We start from the raw sequence: 19,162 nt of genomic DNA on the forward strand, positions 1-19,162 counted from the left end.
TAAAAAGGGCCTTAAAGATCATCTCGTTCCAACCCCCTCTGCTATATGCAGGGACACCTTCCACTAGACAGGTTGCTCAAAGCCTCACCCAGCCTGGCCCTGAACACTTCCAGGGTTGGGGCATCCATAATTTCTCTGGACAACCAGTTTCAGGCATCCATAATTTCTCTGGGCAAATCAGTTCTCAGCACCCTCACAGTAAAGAATTTATCGAAACTCTGTCTTTCAATTTAAAATTGTTACTCTCCATCCTATCACTACACTACCTGATAAAGAGTCCTTTCCAGTCTTTTCTTTAGGCCCCCTTTGGGTCCTGGAAGGTTGCTATAAAGTCTTCCTGGAACATTCTCTTCCCTAAATAACCCCAATTCTCTCATATGGGAGATATTCCAGCCCTTGCATCCTCTCTGTGACTCTCCTCTGGGCCTGTCTTATGTTGGAAACCCCAGACCTGGATGCAGCACTGCTGGGGGGGGGAGGGGGGGGTGGGTCTCATGAGAGTGGAATAGAGGGGCAGAGCCACCTACTTCATCCTGTTGACCACACTTTTCATGAAGCCCAGGACATGGTTGACTTTCTAGGTTGCAAGGCTGCATTTGCAGGTCATGCCTGAAATTATGTTCACCTGGTGCTGTGCAGCTGGCTGTGTGCTGGTGGGGCTCTGGGGAATTTGCTGTCCCAACAGGCACCAACTGCCTCCTTAACAAAAAGTTCACCATTGATGGTCTGGAGACACTCCAAATTAAATATTGTAGGCTTACCTGTGACCATGCCCTTTGGAAAGAGGTCATAATTAATGAATTACTGTGTCATATATATAACGCAGGACAGAGCCTGCCTAGTTACAGGTCTGATGAGGCTGTGTGTGCAGAGATGCCTTGGTTGGCTTTGCAGGAGCTGGTGCTGGCCCTGGAGGCTCTGCTGTTTCAGCAAGGCACTGTGGGGGCTGGTTCTACACTCTGGATGGCTTTCAGATCCCAGCCAGGCAGGAGCCACATGGATGCCTGAGACTCTCTTGGCTCAGGGGTCTCTTTTGGCTGCTCCAAACCAAGTAGAGACAGAGCTGTTTCTAGAAACAAGAAATGCTTTGCACCCACATAAAATGTTTACAGTGTCATCCTTCTTTCTTCACCTGGACTACTCCACTTCTGCTGACTGTGAACAAGTCCTTCTGGCTGCTTCAGTCTGAGACTGTCCAGCTTGTCTGCTGCATGGCTGGTGGATAGGAGGGTGTACGAGCAAGTGGTGTGCCTGTATGATGCTGTGGTAGTATCTGGCCCCAGGGTGTCTTGTTCTTCTTGGGGGCTCCTGGGCCAGCAACTCTGGCTACATGGCCATACCAGCAAGCACATGGTGGAGATATAAATTATAGAAACAAATTCTATCTGAGCTTGAAATAACTATGTCATGCTTCAGGGTACCCAAGTCATAATTTGAATCTGATTGGATTTGCTGCCAGTCACGAGAATTGATTCTGGCAGGAATAATCAATACCGCCTCTTAATTCTCTTGAACGGTGTCAACACATTCGTGCCTAAGAGACACATTCCTTGTGTTAACACATGGCAATCAAAATAGTTCAGTGCTGGATGAACATACTGAGGGACCTAAATACACAAATCTGTGTGCTTGCTTAACCATGAAGAGAATATGATCTGATTTTAGTTCTGGAGTGAAAACATACTCTTCTCAGTGGCAGATGATCTTGTCAGTCCAGGTAGCTCTAGGCAGAGCAGATGTATGGTGTGTGTGCTTGTGTTACCTAGCACGTGGTGGCAGGGAGGAACTGTGCTGGTACCATGTGGCCTGGATATATCTGGGAGAGATGGAGCCCTTTTAAACATGGAGCCTCATGTAGCCATACTGTTTAAACCTGCCTTGTCCATGTGTTGTGTGCATGTTGGTCATAAGTAGCTCACTTGAAGATCAGGATTGGAGACACTTCTGGGCAAGTATGTCCAGCAGTGCCATGGTGAGCACACCTGAAGAGCTGCACCAGTTTGTCTGGACGCTGTCCTCTCTCCGGGAGTGGCCAGGTAAACAGGTACTGTGGTGAAAGGAAGAGCAAGGCAGGTGTGCTCCCTTTGTGAGGGGGTGTTCACAGTAACTTCCTGAAAGTCACCCAAGAATTTCTGTCATGCACTTGGTCAGGGTTTTCACAGTATTATGTGATCATGTGGTTTTACAGTCTTCTCTGCCTTCATGGGGAATTCCCCATGAATCAAGGTCTTAAACAGCAAATAACCTCTATGAACAATACAGTGTTTCCCACTTCTCCCTCACTTTGTGTCCCCGACCCTCAGAGCTGGGTGGGCAGTGACAGGAGCCTTAGCTCCTGGCTCTGATGCAGGCTGGCCAGGGGCTGCACAAGTGGTTCAGTCAAGCCGAACATTGCAGATGATGCAGTGCCTTCAGGTGGTCTTTGGGACAGACAAAGAGGAAACCTCTGCTCTTAGATGTTGCTGCTGCTCTGCACCATAGATCTGGGACCGCTCTGTGCTAAGTGATGCACAAACAAATGTCCCCTCTCCTGGCATGCTGTAAGCTAAAGGAATTCTGCCATGAACTCAGGTAGGAATCCAAACAGACACATTTACATTCTCTGGCCGTGCTAGCAAAGATTTGCCAAGTCACTTAAGAAAGCAAAGTAGTTTCCAGAGACTCTGCAAAGCTGCTCTGGCAGATATTTTATTAGGCATCTTTGCCAGGAAACTGAAGCAATGCCATGATATGGTAAGGACACTTAACTCTCTTCCAGTACCAACATAGTGTGAACAAATAGCCAACTGACACAGAACTGTATGAAAAGATACACATCAAATATATACTTATGTGTAACGGATGACAGATACTTGTCATAACCTTAAGCATGGCATATATGTTGCTATCTGGACCAGAATAATTGTTAGAAAAACTCTTCAACTGCATTCTGCGTATTCTCCATTTCAATGCTGTTGAAAGCCATATTGTAACCAAGACATGAATATTTTAAATTATGTAGCTTTACAGATAAGAAAAATATCTCAGTAGTAAAATGAAATTCTTATTTTCCCCATCTTCTTGAAGTAAGAGTGGACCCCTTAGTATTGATCAGCATTTTGTCAGCTTATAAGTTTTAGATAGCATTCAATGAAGACTTGAAATTCTACTAGAAATTCCTTTTTTAAAGGAACAGATTGGTAAATTAAAAGAAAAACAGAGGCATAGAGCTTTATCTGCTTCAACAATTGATGTTAATAAGTGGGAACAAAAAGTCACCTGAAATTTCTTGTGCTACTTAATTTGCATTTCTGTGATTTTTAGAATAACCAAATATGCATCCTGTAAGGTGTAACTGAATTCAGTTCATGCAAAGAACGTGTTACAATTTTTTTGTTTTGCGACTTTCAAATTTACTGTCTTTCTGACAGAAGCATATAACTTTTCACATTAAGATAGGCTCTCTTCATTGTCTGAATAAAAGGCAGATGCTGACACTGGTGTATTATGATATTTATACTGATGCACCTTTTGATGCAAAACCATTTTCTTTCCCTACTTAACAGGCAGCTTCCTTTATGTGGTACTGAGAGCTAGACAATGAACCCCAAGTGATTGTAATACTCTCCAGACACTTCAATTATGTCACTTTTTTAGATTTCTGATGTGGAACAGGATCATCCAGCCTGCTTAAGCAGCCATCCTCCTCCCTTTCACATTTAAAAGTTTTCTTGAAAGGTGAAGTTGTTTCAAATGCTCTAAATGTTGAACCAAAAATGTCTGGGTAAACCAAATAGCAGAGATGCCTTATTTATCAGGAAGTGAATGAAGTGATGGATTCTTGTGCCATGAACAAACTGGTTGTCTTCCCATCATCCTGGAAAGTGCCCCAGTTTCATAGCATATACCTCTGGGGCAGAAAAAATTCAGCATGTGAAAGCTGAATGTGTTGAAAGTTCATTTGTGTTTTTAACTTTAAAAAAAATGTTTGTGGAAGAGCTGTTGTGCATACTCTGATATAAAGGAATGACGAGCAGTGGCCAAGAATACAAAGGTCCTTTGGCTTTATTGCCTGGCGCTGGCATAATTGTGTACTGAGGCTCTCCAGGACAGCTGGGATCTGCCTCCAGGGCAGATGCCACTCATTTATTGGAAAGTACACCTGCCTGTTTCAGAACTGTGGAAATTAGACATGCTAGCTTGTTTTTTTTGAGAAATGGTGGGGCTGCAGGGAAATGACGAGGTTTTTCAAAACATTGTGTAAAGTTGAAATCAATGGGTAGTCTGGCACTGTGGCACCCAGAGCCTCCAAGGACTGTGATTCAGTCCCAGCTGCAAGCTGGCACCTATGGGGTGGTGGTCAGGACATGGACATCACTCCTGTTCTCATCAGTCTGGCTGGAAGAGATGGGAGCAGCTGTGCTGGTATGCCTCACCAGTACTGCTGGGATATCTAGGGGTGGGTCCTGACACTGAGCAGTACCCAGTCTTGGCTCTCTCCTGCCTCATGTCACTTAACCCAGCTCTTCCACCTCATTGTATTCTCAACTTGTGGAGTAGACTCTGCACAAAGAGCTCTATCTGAATTCATATTGATCATCTTCTAATATGGGCTTATCCCACCGTGTAGAAAGAATAGGGGTTTTTAATTGAAGAAGTAGAAAAGAATGTGGTGGTTGCATTTTCAAAGCTATCGGAAATGTAGATGTGGTACTGGACAAAGTGTGTTGCAACTGGTCATTGTTGGTGGCAACACTGAATAAGATCCAGGTGGGTTAAAGCTCTGGTTTTTCCACCAAAGCAGGTGTTTTTTGCCCTTGTATGGTGGGCTAACAGTCTGGGAGTGCTGGAGGTTGCTGCTGGCCAGCTCTCTTTAGCAGCTTCCTTCTTGAAAGCATCTCTTTTGTTAAGGCACTGGGGAATATAATGAGGAAATGAAACAGGTAAATATATCTTTACTCATCCTCCTGTTGCTGTGAAGGGAATTTGAATGCAGCTTTGAAATCTGCATTGACACAATTCCACAGAGTCTGAAGGGATCTAACAGGGATCAACTTCTGTTGTGCTAGGATGTGAGTCTTGAGATCAGCGTGGCTGTGAGCCATTGGAAATATTTTACTTGGTATGAGGAGAGATGAATACCAGGGTTGTATGGCAGGTCTAGCTGAAAAACTACTCCAGTTAATTTCTGCTGAGGATTTTCAAAGGGAAATATTTATCCTTGTGCCAAATGTCTGTACCTGATATGTCTGACCTTGGGTGTTGTGTATTTCTCCTCTAAAACGTGAGCTTTGAAATGGTGCTGTTCTAATTTGCTAGGTTTTTTTTTTTCTTTTTCCTGAGAAGAGCAGGTGTGGGTGTACTTCTGCTCTGTTTCAGTGCACCACAGTGAGACGTGAAGGCAAGCAAAGCAAGGCCCTGTTGAAGAGTGCGAGAGGGGAGACAAGTGTGGTTCTGCCTGGAGCTCAAGTTATAGCTTCCAACCCCGGAGTGGCTTTATTTAGGTAGGTCAAGGTGTGTGAATTTGGCCTGCCAATCAGCGCATCTCAAATGCATTAAAAAATTTAAGATAGACCTCCTCCACCTAGAAATTGTTCTTATAAAAGTGTGGACATATACACAGAGGAATAAAAAGCTTTGTGGGGAAAGTCTATCTCTGCTGGATATCACTGTAAAAACAGAAGTGCCCAGTTTCTTTAATTTTTATTAAAAAAAAAGAAGCCTCTATTTAACAGTGTAACAATGTTTTCAGAATTCTTTAGGTTGTGGTCTCAGAGCAGAGGGACCAAATTATTGAAACATTTAGCTTTGCTCGAAAGCAGGGAGTGTGGCCAATGGGCTACTGCAGACCTTATCTCTCACTACAGCAACCTGAAAGGAGGCTGTAGTGAGGTGGAGGTTTGCCTCTTCTCCCAAGTCACCAATGATAGGATGACAGAGAATGGCCTAAATTTGCACCAGGGGATGTTTACATTGGATATTAGGAAACATTTCTTGATGAAGAGGGTTGTTAACCACTGGAACAGGCTGCCCAGGGAAGTGGTTGAGTCATCATTCCTGGAGGTATTTAAAAAATGTGTAGATGGGGCATTTAGGGACATGGTTTAGTGGTGGACTTGGCAGTGCTGGGCTAATGGTTGGACTTGATGATGTTTAAAGGTCTTTTCCAGCCGAAATTATTCTAGTTCTGTGCTCTTTCTGAAGGTCTTCAACATTTAAGGAAACATGATGAAAATGTGTGTATGTTACAAAGTTGAAAGCAAGATCTCACAGAAGGGAGCAAGGATATACTTTGGATGTTCCCTCAAGACAATTTTGAATTGAGAAGCAGTGGTGGGAAGGAGGATTGGATGGAAGATGTTTTGGGGAAAAAAAAAAATCCTCATTTTTTTTTCATCCATCTTCCATTTTTTTTTTCCTGTAATCCAGATCAAAATTTGTAATGACCTGAATGTTCAATCAGACTTATGCTAAAAGCAAACCCAAGTAGTGAGGTGGAAATGCATCATTCTGCAGGGTTTCCTTGTATGTAAAAGCAGAAAGTTTGAGATGGTGCTTGGCATGCAAAGCAGAAAGCAGAAACAAGCTGTGAAGGGGGTGAGAGTCATGAGATGGCTGAGCATAGGTTTGCTGAAACTCTGTAGTACTGAAAGAATAAAAAGTGGAGGGCTTCACGCTCTACATGGGGTGATCCAAACAGGATGTAAAGAGTCCTGATGAAAAGGTTGCAGCAAAATGAGACATGAAAGGGTGGATGTGTGCACACTAAAGAAAACTTAAAAAAATATGGTTAGAATGAAAAAGAAATGAATCCACATACTTTGATTAGGAATGGGATTTTCTGCCATTTCCCAAACAATGCTAGCATCATGTGGCCACTTTACTTAGCTTGCCTTGTACTAAAATATTTCTGAAAAATCGTTGCTTTCTCAGCATCTTTCTGATTGGGATTCCTAAAAAATAAAGCTCATGAATAGACACAATTAAATGCTCATGGACTCCTGGGGATGTGTGGTTCCTTAGTCCTGTGCAGGGCTAAGAGCTGGACTCGATGATCCTTCCAACTCAGAATATTCTGTGATTCTGTGACTGCTAAACTCAGCTGCTTGCCTTGCCTGGATGTCCTGCGACACTATCTCCATTTTCTAGAAGACATGAGGAGTCTTCAATTGGTCATTTGGGGTCTTTTAGTTTCTAACCACTGATCATGTTTTTAAAGTGATCAGTCAGCCTCTTTTAACACACAGAGCAGTTTTTATTTGTGCTTGATTTTTGAATCTAAATGAGAGGAAGATTTCCCAAGCCTGTGCATGGCAGGCTGTGGTGGGAGTGTTTTCCCACTGTGGGGAGGTTGTAAGGAGAGGGATCAATGTTAAAGGACAGTAGGTTTGCAGGGAGGGAAAGAAACTGAAACAGCAATACTTCTCAAACAGGAAGAATGTGGGTTATAAGACGAGAAGTGAAGCTCGTTTTTGAAAGACCAGGAGCAGGAGAGATGATGCAGGGTCCAGGGTATATCCACACAAGAAAAACAGGAGTGAGAACAAGGAGGAAAGAGAGCTGCAGTGATGCTTTTCATGTATTCTCTGCAAAACAGCAACATCCTGTTTAAGGAACTTAGAGGAGTCTTCTCTGACTGCTGGGAGAGAAAAACTGTGTATGTAATTCCAAGCTGAGCTGATTAGTTTAAAAAATCAGGCTATATGGGAGTATTTTGAAGAACGGAAACCTGAGTAGAATAGCGTCTAATACTACTTGAAGTGGAATCCTCTTACATTGCCCAGGTTCAAAAAACTTTGCAGAAGTGCTCCTGGAACTCAAGTAAACAATGCTTGGGTAGAGTAGCTTTAATCAATGATACTAGCAGCTTATTAACAGGCATCTCAAGTAACCTGGCAGGAACAGAATCTGTTTGGAGGAGTTCCTCTTTGAAGTTCTGTACATTCAGATAAAATGGAAAACTTGGCAAGAAAACATAAACAGTTGGAAAAGTATTTCTCCCAATTGTGTTTCAGATTGTGTAAGAGATGATGCATCAATAGTAAATTTATTATAACACAGAGCAAATGAATAATTGCACACAAGTACAAATGTACGGGGTAGTGGTGCATGCTTGTATATATTTCTGTATTTATAAACACTTGTGCACAGAGACATTCTTATGAAGTTTTTTTTAAAAAACCTCATGCAGGTAAAAAAAGAAATGGAAGTATAAAATGTAAAATGAATGATAGAGCTGTTCAACCTTTTAAAACGAAACAAATCTCGGTCATAAATAAGTGCATTGTGTCTGGATGCCTGATAATAGCAAGTGGAAAGTCAGTTACTAGGAAACATGTGCCTCACTCCAAAGTACACAGTGCTTGCTCTGTAAATGCAGACATTTGTTTAAGTAAATTGACTATAATTATGGCGCTGTCTTAGTGGCTTTTGTGAACTTTTTACTATGTGTTTAGGTGACATGAACCCTTTAATCTGAATTGATTGAGATTTAATGTTTAATTTTCTTCAGATTTGTTGCTGGTTGTTAAGATATCTAGCTTGGATTCTGACAAAACTTCAGCTGGGAGTAGGATACAAAATTCCATAACTCATGATAATAGAGTTACTTGGACATCTGCCTTGCATAGTATAAAACAGATAGTTAAATGTTTTTGCATCTAGGTGGCAATTCAAAGCAGATCACTACATTTCTTCTCCTTTATGATGAATGCATATTTATGATTTATGCATGCTGAAATGGCTGATGCTAAGTGCCATTTCCATTCATTGTCTCCCATTAACTCCAGCACTTGCTCTTCCTTATAAGCATTATCTGTCACACAAAGAAACCAGTTTTTAACAATGATTTTTCTCTCTCAGCACCTGTCATGGAGTTGATTTTTTTTTTTTTTTGCATTCTCTTATCTAAATCCAGGCTGTATTTTAGCCTTCTGTGGCTGTGAAATGGGTGCAGGAGATTTAAAGAACTCGCTGGAGATAGGCACCAGAATGGCCTTGTCCACTTTGTGGTTTTGCTCTACATCCATTTCAAAAAAGCTTCAGGAGGACATCCAGACTTTGTCAAAAGGTCCAGCTTGTGGTCTTGCAGTAGTGATGGATAGTGGATGACTGGAGAGGAATACAAGGACAGGAAAAACCTATGATGATGCACTCCTGTTGTGTCCAAATCACATTGCTGTGACTTTGTTCAAGCTGTCGATCCCCACACTACTGAAAGCTACTTCCATAATTGTCCTCTTGGGTTAGCAGATGTGCTCTCCCCTTCTGACGTCACAGCAGCTCCAACTCCGCAGAGGCCCAGCTCTGCCCTGACACTGCTGTTTTGGTGTTGTCCTCACCACTTTAGCACTGGCTATGTCTAGTGTAGTGGGGGCACAGGCTAAGTCAAATATAAGTAGTTTCTTTGCACCTGACAAAAGACTCTTCCCTCTTTTTTAACTTTATAGCAAGTTGCGTGGGATGGATTATAGTACAGTTCTGGCACCCCTCTAACACCAAAGTAATATAGCATGGCCTGGCTTAGACGGGACCTTAAAGTTCATCTCATTCCAACCTCCCTGCCATGGGCAGGGAAACCTTCCACTGCACCAGGTTTTCAAACCTCCATCCAACCTGCCATTGAACATTTCTAGGGATGGAGGGTCCACAGCTTCTCTGAGTAACCTGTTCCAGTGCCTCAGCACCCTCATTGAAAAGAATTTCCTCCTCAACTCTAATCTAAACCTACTGGGTTTCAGTTTAAAGCCACTGTCCTGTCACTGCATGCCCTTGCAAGAAGTTCCTCTCCAGGTGTCTTGTGGGTCCCCTCAGGTACTGAAAGGCTATGATGAGGTCACCTGAGAGCACATGCTGGGCTTTAGCATAGGACTAGGGATGGCAGTTTTAAACAAAGGAGGATTGATTTGGAATAGATGTAAGGAAGAAGTTTTTAAAATGAGGGTGATAAACCACTGGAATGGGTTGCTCAGAGAGGTGGTTGATGTCATTCCTGGAAACATCAAAGGTCAGGTTGGACAGGGCTCTGAGCACCCTCATCTAGTTGAAAAAGTCCCTGTTTCTTACTTCAGGTGGGTTGGATTAGATAGTCTTTAAAGACCATTTTCAACTCAAACTATTCTATGATACACCCCAAAAAAGCAAGGGAGGATGTTGAGCAGTAATCTTACTCCTATTCAAGTACCATTTAATATCTGAAGCAAATGTTTAGGACCACTTCCCTGATGCTTAATTCTAGCAGTGCCCCTCTCTAAAAGAAAGTGTATTACCTACACTCACCTACAGAATTCAGGTCAGGGCTGTTCCCAGAATCCTTGCTATGGGCAGTGGGCTGCCGCAGGGGATAACAAACCTGTGGGGTTTGCTGGGCTAGGGGAAGGGAGGTGCCCTCAGGACACAGAGTAGGTCAGCACCTGGGGTGGGATGATAACAGTGAGGGCAAGCAAAGGTTTTCCTCTTGCTCAGATCTCAGCCACCTGACCCAGGTACATATCAGTGTTATCTTGCAATATCCAGAGCTGCCTCTGCTTTGTATCTTCTACTAGTCATTAAGCCCTGCTTTTAATGGGAAGGGTCCTGTCTCTGTTGGTACAAGGGTACCAAGTGAGCTGAGTGTGGCCCCTAGTGGTCTGTTAATATCAGATACTGAGAGCCAGGGCTTTCTGGGCTGCTGATCTGCTGGGGCATTGGTGCTTTGTGTTAGTTAGGGTCTGCAAATCTGTGAAAGAAAACGACCACCAGAGAGCTGGGATAAAGAGGTTGCTTGCTATCATGCATCTGCTCAGGTGAGGTCCAGCAACACTGAGGGTATCAATATTGCACCAAAACAGCTGCCACTATGAGATGTGCTAACTTCTCAAGCTGGTGCCACAACTGGATCTCACTGCCATAGCACTGGTACTTTTGTTAAATATACAGTAGAAGCTTTCAGTAACCTAAAAGCTACAATAGATGAGAATGTTTAGACAAGGACAAAGTTACTATTAAATCACGGAAGTTGTAATTTATTAATGTTTACTTCTCTAATTTGCTGAGGTCTGTTGTAAGGTCTTTGGCCCTCTAAAGTTTCTTAGCAGCAGACATCTGGTTTGGGTGTCAGAGGATGTAGTCTCAAAATCTCCAGTCCATCTCACTTGGTCTGTACCATGTTCTACTGTCCTCCACAAGAGAACTGCAGAAGCAAAACTGGTCACTCTGGGTGTATAAGGAATGAAAGGAAGCCCTAGCCCAACAGGATGCATTCCCTGAAGGACAGATTTAAAAGATAAGCAATAACCATGCTACCAATCAGCTTATTTAATCCCAAGCAGTATAAGCATCTAGCAGATAAGGCAAATCAAGTGGCATTTCTGTTTTGCTTTTAGTTTCTGGGGGCTTTGTGCTTGGGGAATATGTTTCCCACCTTTCATAGCATCCTGCAACAGATGTGTTCACACCTGTGCTTGCCCACAACTTTGATGTCTTGACATTGAAGAAAGTTACTCCTAGTGCCTGTTGAGTACAAAACTTTCTTTGCAGTAAGAAATTTTCACAATTCTGTACTTCTTTCTGATCTGTGGGCCTGACTCACAAATATGAGCAAACTGTAAAATTGTGCTGGTGAAAAGTGAGCCTTCCCTGGACATCCGTCATGCCCCTGACTCAGATGTTATTTCCCTCTGAGGTATCTGGCCCTGCTTCAGCTGTGACTCAACTGTTTGTGGCACTGAACAGCACAAATAACAGCCTGGCCTACTGAGGAAAGCTGAAACTGGCACTGATTGTATATTAGTATGCTGCAGCTAGGCTGCTACTTTGTGAGAAACTGAGTCATGCCTGCAGTTGGCCAGAAAAGTCTGAGGTCATTGGGAATCAAGCATGCTGCAACTCACGCTCCTCCTTTCTCCAAACAGAGCCCTGTGTCATTTCAGTTCCTCAGCAGCTAGGGAGAGCCTTCCTTACCTTGCAAGAGACAGAACCTGGGAAACAAAAAGGAGCTTAATTCCCCTTCCATCTGCTGCAACTTAACCTGCTTGCAGTGGTCTCTGTCCTGTGATTTGTGCTGAGCTCTGTAAGCATCATGAAGGTACATTTGAGTTTTTGGAAGTGTGTAACACAGAACCCATAACAGTGTTTCTAAAAACTGGCTCGAGTATCTGTCTATCAAGGCTTTCTAACAGTGTCAGTTGACTTTTTTTCTTCATATAAAAAAGGTTTGAATTTTTTTTTAATCACTTTTTTGTACTTGTCTAATAGGGATGTTCTTACTGGTGAGGTTAGGCACCCTTGGAGAAAGGTGATGCGAGGATGCTCTGAAAAAGTATATCTTTTGCCTTTTTTGTTTCCTCTTCCTGTTTGAGCACACAGTAAAGGCTTCAGCTGCTTTCTCTTTAGACAGAATCTGCCTCATCTCTGCTTTTTAAAGCTGTGCCAAGAAAAAGAACTTTTTGGGGTTTGCCTGAAAAATACAGTAGAAACCATCTTAATGTTACCATCTGCAGACTGTTATTTTTCTTTGCAATGAGACTGGGAAATGGTGATGTCTCAGATAACACTGAAAAGATATGGCTGGCAAAAGCTGGCTTGAGTGAAATTGCTAAACTGTATTTTAGCCACAAAAATCTTCCCTAACTGATTCCTACAGAACTTGTGAGGTTGACTGTGAAGAATCATGTTTTTTTCATACGTGTAAACAGCATTTGGAATAAAAAAAGTATTCAAATGGCTGACTAACAAGTGTCAGTAACTGGAAAAACTGCCTCCCTGTCTAGCCTTCCTGAGGGAGCTGCTTTTCCTGGTGAATGGGCTGTGCTCTCACCACCTTCTGTGGGCAAATGCACGCTCAGGAGAGGCAGGGTGGAGTCCGCTTTATCCTGCATGTGCAGGATAACATGGATCAGTCTGGGGCTGGGAAAAGGATCTGTGCAAGGGAAAGGATAGGGAAATAGGATACAAGACAGGAAAGCAGACCTTTGTTTGAGCAGTGTTTTCTAGTCCGTCTGTTCCTCACAGGCATAAACTTAATATGCACCTTGTTTTATAGCAAGAAGCTATAGTACCTTTGAAGTCCCTTAACTGAAGAAAGTTTTGTTACATTTGCCTTTTCTCTGCTAGCTCAGATCTTGGTTATTCTCATCTGGTATTCTAATTTTTCTATGAGTGGATGCTTGAGGGAAAGGCAAAGAAATAAAACAAACACCTTAAAATGTAGTACAAGTATATAAAGTGTGGAGAGCTATGTGTGAGAAATGCTTCCTTGTCTGCAAGGGTGATCTGCCTGTGCAGTGAAGCATGAAATTTGGTTATCATCTTATTCCAAACTTTATTGTAGGCTGTGGAGCTGAAAGCATTATTAATGTAAATAAAATGATTCAGCCTTTCCTAGGTAACATAGTACTCTTTAATTTTCAGAGGCAGAGAGTCCTGTAGATTGGTTCTGTGCATCCAAGCTGGCAATTGTTTTTTGCCCCACAACTTGCTTTCACAGTAGTTAAGGGATAAGGGACCCACAGCAGGTCTCATGTTCTGACCCAGTGCATATAAAACTGAATTCTTTCAAAGACAGTGTTTTTCGGTGTTTTTTTCTTTTTTTTTTCCTTATTTTTTTTTCCTTTTTTTTTCTTTTGTTGTTGTTGTGTGCTGGTCTCTTTAAAAACAAAATCCCTTGCATGTCTGGTATGAAGCATCCCTTTTATTGTGGCAGATCAGATACACATGGTGTGACTGTCAGAATATTTGTCAAATGCCTCAAGTCCAGGCTAGTCTTGTACCCTTGGTTGGCTCTGCTGAGTGCCAGGGGGAATGATCAGGATCAGAGCTGCAGCCGAGCCAGGCCCTGCAGATGGCAGCAGAAGAACACTGAAGGCAGAGCCCTGTCTGCTCGGTGCAGCACCATCCCCAGCTCTGCCTCAGATGGAAAACTTCAGGTATTCTCCATTGAATCCTTCTGCGAGGTTGAAAAGTGAGGGCACTGAATTCAGATATTCAAACCATGTGCAAAGGTGTCGGAGTTCAATGCTTTGCTGACAAAAAATAACACTTCGGAAGAAAGTGAACTGTAAAGAGACAAAAATCCTTAAACACAAAGTGCATACTAGTAATGTATTATAAAGTGATGTCCTCTCAGCGTGTCCTGTTATTGTCCTGAGTAAATACTGACAAAGGTAGCTGCTGTTTCCCATCACGGGGTTCCTAACTGTGGTTATGATGAATGCTCTTGTTCCCAGACTGACCTCAGGGATGCCTTTGGCCATACAGACTCGGAGAGACCTACTTCCAGAGTAGCTCTAACTTAATATTTAATAATTTCTTCCTTGAGGCATGAGATCAGAAGCCCTCAGAAAAAGTAGTGAAGTAACATCATGAATGGCTCTTTGACTGTTGAGTAGCAGGGGCTGCTGCAGCTGAAGGTGAATTGCAAAAGCTGTAGGACTCTCAAAATACCTTGTCCTCATCGCTGTTCTCCCGTATGTGTTACAAGGTGGGAGGCAGGCTTCAGCTCTGAATTTCCATCACTTCCAGGGTGAAGCTTATTCTGGGAAATCTTCAGCCAGCTGCTGAAGCTAGTTATGAGACTGTTTTGCATGGTTAGCTTATGTGCCAGGATCTAGCTCTGGGTGTCTGTTATGATTATTTATTATTGTAGGTGAATGTAATCATTCTAGCAGGCTGAAGAGACCATTTACTGTATATAATAACAGCTGATTTTATTTGTTGGTATGTTTTACTGTTATTAAAAGCCCTCCCAGCATTGGATCTAGTGTTCTGATATCAATCAAAGTAAGACTGCTATGAGAAAAGGTTATTGCCCATGCAACACAGCTCTTCTTCAGCAGTATTTTTATTATGTATTTTTATACATATGCAGGTGGTAGTACATAACCTCTGGAAAATGTGCAATTAAAAAGAGTACTTGCACTCTTTTCAGAAATCATGCTAATATGCCAATTTTGTCTGCAGTCATGTTTCTGGTAGTGGTTTCTTACAATCACCATAATAATTGAAAAAAAGGGCAGTATTCTATATAATGGGGTTTATTGGGCATATTGAGCAGTAATATACAGCTCAGTGAACCTGTGTGTAGCCAAATAATTCTAAGGTGTGGATGTAGTACTTGCTGGCTTGAAAACGAGCTAAAAAAGGAGCCTGCTTTAAGCATAAGGGTCAGCAGGATGGGTGCTTTGCTTCATGTTTATCACCTGCCCTGTTGACCTCTAAAGCACCAGACAGGCAGCTGGAGGGTGTATTTCCGCCCCATATATTTCCTTTAAATAACAAAAATCTTCATCTGTCTCCTGATAGTTCTCAGCACTGTCAAGTCAAAATAGTCAAGCACTTCTAGCCAAATGAAATGTGGTGACTCTCAGTAGTGCCATTGTGTTGCTGGTTGCCTGATCCAAATTGGTTTGATACCTAAAGCTGTCACAGTACCAGTGTGTAGGAGCAAACAGAGTGGATCCCAATACAGAAGTTCACCCTGTGGTATGAGAAATGTAGAGTTGAATCATGTAGGTTTGGCTTGGATAGAGAGTGGACAAAAGAACTGTTTTAGAATAGTGCATGTTGCTTAAAGGATGTTGCGAGGTGTCACCTGAAGTATTTTATGGTTGATCTTGGTCTTTGTTGCTTAAAATACTTGTGATTTTGAGAGAATGACACCTGCAGTGGTGACAGCACTTCTTGGTCCAAGAAATATCTGGATTCGAAATTTAGTTCTGATAAAGGATTCCAAAATTTTGTGTTAGAGTAGCAGATCAGCAGAAAGGACAGAAGGTAGGCCCCACTGTACATTAGCTGGAAGTTAGACACTTCTCTTGGAAATTGATCTAGTCACAAGGATCCATACATCCAGAGATGCTTGGCTGTGTTTTGTGCTCAGTAGCTGTTCCAAGCACTGGACCACCCTAGGCTATGCAAGTGAAATCACACTGAAACCATTGCTTTGTCACAAAAATCTTAAGATTTTAATTCTTTGAGCTCAGCTTTTTGCCTCTGTGAAAAGTGGCCATCAGCTGGTGAGGAGAAGGAAGTGGCTGACTTGCTGTGGATTGAATGGAGTATTAAGGGAGTGACCTTTGCAAGATTGTTTTTGGAAATATTTCTGAAGTAATGTTCCCATCTTTATTCCTCTCATTTTAGACCTTGGCCTTGAAATACGCTCCTTGAATGCTCTCAGAAGCTTAGTTTTCATGTTGCAGGTCATGGAAACTGGGGTCTGCCCATGTGGTCAGTTATGATTTTTCATTATTGTGGGTGAATGTAATCATTATAGCAGTGACAGCTGTGTGCCTGTGTTGCTCGTGTGCTGCAGTACCTCGACTTGAGCTACTTCTCATCCAAAATCCATTTTCTGTGTTACCTTGGCTTGGGACAACAAGCTGATATGGCACCTTCCAGAGATGTCAGTGTGCCACAATATGTAACAATGATGATATCTGTCCCTGTAGCCTGGCATACAATGCAAGAACTCTGTCTTAGGTGGGATTTTGTTTGTGAGGTGTGTCTGTAAGTTCAGGCACTGCTGACTGGAAAAAACAATACTGGCAATTTCTAGCAAAGTACAGAGGTTGGCACTGAAGCAAGGAGCATTGGAGTTACTGGCGATAAAGTTTTTAACATTGGAGTTACTGGCGATAAAGTTTTTAAAACAGTGGGACTTCCCTGAGTATTCACTATTTCCAGAAGACCTCAGGGTGACTCCTTTGTTCTACCTCTCTCTGCACAGCATCTTTGTACAGGACCATTGTAGGAGTGGAGTTTACAAAAGGTGGAGAAGGACCTTGAAATCACATGGGCCATCTTGTGAAGACAAAATGAACTCTCTGAGCCAGAGAAGTGTGTTTTAGATGAAGACAGCAATACAACAGGTACAGAGATGAATGGAAATGAAATTCACAGCATTTACAGTGGTTTGCCACCAAAATGGGAGAACAAAGCGAGCCTGGAAAGTGTGTTCTGAAGCCTATACTGCTGAGAAGTTACAGAAGATAGTCACTGAGTGTACTGGTGCTGGATGTTAAATTTCCTGGGCTCAAAAGAACTGCAGGTAGCTAGGAAATGAAAAATAGCTTGAGAAACCAGGAAAATCACGTGTGATAGAGAGAAATAGCATAGAATAGAAGGGAAGAAGAAAACTATAACTCAGCAGAACAAGTATGAGATACTTTGCTTAAGCAGGAACAATGAATTGCACAGAAGCAGGATGGGGGAGTAACTCAGTGGGTATAACTCAGGGAAGGGAGTAAATCTGGTCTCCCCTACAAAAGAAGAAGTGGGAATGGTAATTTATCACAAGTAGCATATGCATCAGTAGTGTTATGACACTAAGAAAAGAGGCATATATGTTACTAAAGTCTGTAATAGACAGAATTACAGTCAATCAGATGTGCTGAGCAGATATACTGCTTCACATTGCTGTCCTGGCACTGCTGGAGTTCTGTGAGCTATTTTGTGTGGAGGGTTCAAGAAAGATGTGATCTCCTGGGGAGGCCCCAGCAGAGAGCACCATCAGAGAGCTCAGCCATCTGGCAAACATAACCTGTGACAGGTTGGAGCAAACTGATGGTGTTTGGCTCAGAAAATGCCATTCCTCTGTAGAGTGCTGTAGAGAAGGGCAATGATGTGTTCCCTGTCTCTGTGGTGGGTACAATGAGACCTGATGGACCTGAATTGCTGCCTTTAGTTTAGGCAAAATGTTAGGGGAAATCTGTGGTGATTAAGATGGAAAGGATGGGAAGAGGGACTCAGAGAGCACACTCAGCAACTGGAGGTATTCAAGAACAGGGTAAGCAGCTGTCAAGAGTGACACCAGAAACCCACGATCTCCCTGTTATTTGGGTACCTCTATAATTTTTTATTGGAGGTCTGTCTCCATCTTGCATCATTTTTAAGACTTGGATATCCCCCCCGTTTGGAAATACACCTCCACACTGTGCAATCCATCCCTTTCCCACACAGCTGCCTTCTGCTGCTCGCTGCCCTTTCTCAGCCGCCGAGCTTACGAGTGCCGCTCTTGGGGGCCTCCTTGCTTGCTGTCGGACGCGGCGAGGTTTGGCCGCTCTTCCTGCCCCGCTGAGCCCCTGGCGGGGTGCGGGGGCCGCTCCCGGGAGCGGGACGGGCGCCAGGGGCCGCTGCCGGACCGGGAACGCGGGCCGGGAGCCGCGGCGCCGCCGAGCCCCGGGGCGGGGCCGGCCGGGCCGGGCCGGGCCGGGAGCGCCGGGAAGAGGCAGCGGGGGCCGGTGTGAGGGTCACGGGTAGGAAACCCGGGCTGCTGCCCGGCAGGGAAGCGCCGGAAGAAGCTTCCCGAGTCAAGGATGTGGTGGGCTTCGTGTTGACAGGCGTGTTCAGTCAGTAAGTGAAGTGTGAAAAATGCAGATAAAATGATTGGCTCTTCGCAAATATTAAACTGAATACTGTATGTGTTATGGAGGGTTATTTTGTAATACTGTATTAATCCTTTTAAAGTAGTGTGTTAAATATAGTTTTAGGTTATAACAAAGTTAAAATAGAAACTGCGATGTAAGATTTTTTTTTTACTAGCTCAAGAAAGGGATAAGATAATCAAGAAACTCTTCACACAGAGATAACAGCGACAGGGCACATAAAGAGTTACTGGCTCCTTATCGGAAAAGACAAACATTTTTCAACCTTCTCTCCGCCTTTATGGAACCACCAGGATTAAGGGGAAGAAGTTGACAAAAACCAGAAAAGTTCTTAATTTGCAAGGAAATTTATGCATCATGTACGAGATATATGAATATGCAACAGGCTATTGCTTTTAAGGGTTATTCCTTTGTTTGCAAGGCATGTTTTTGGCAGCTTTGTGCCCAAAAACATCTGGACGTCCATAATTCTTTGCTTTTTATTGTCTCGCATTGTCCTAATCCTAATTGTCCAAATTCTTATTACTCTAATTTTATTACTATTTTTATAACTACTTAATTACTAATAAACTTTTAAAATTTTAAGAAACAAGTGATTGGTGTTTTTCACAAGAAGGTTTGCTGATTTCTATCAGTTATTGTTCACTTTCCGAGCCTTGGAAAGCAGGAGCATGATCCCCTGGTCGTCCTTCACAGCCCTACTATTTTTTTTTCTTTTCTTGAAGATCCAAAGTTCAGTATGAATGCTAGTCCCATTTTCCAATTAGCTGTCCAGCCCTCTGAGTATTACATAGCCGTCACTTTAGGTACTTGAGCACCTTTTC

The 19,162-nt window shown here is 42.9% G+C and overlaps 1 protein-coding gene across 2 annotated transcripts in view; it reads left to right on the forward strand.

The window, feature by feature from the left end:
• Positions 1-18,191: 18,191 nt before the first annotated feature.
• The window catches only part of ZPLD1 (zona pellucida like domain containing 1), an 81,021-nt gene continuing 80,050 nt past the window's right edge, over positions 18,192-19,162 (forward strand). For both annotated transcript variants that reach the window (XM_053971901.1, XM_053971898.1), the window contains exon 1: positions 18,192-18,306. The gene's annotated coding sequence lies outside the window, so the exon portion shown is untranslated. The remainder of the gene's footprint in view (positions 18,307-19,162) is intronic.

Source organism: Vidua macroura, chromosome 2, assembly GCF_024509145.1.
Source record: "Vidua macroura isolate BioBank_ID:100142 chromosome 2, ASM2450914v1, whole genome shotgun sequence".
NCBI lineage: Eukaryota > Metazoa > Chordata > Aves > Passeriformes > Viduidae > Vidua > Vidua macroura.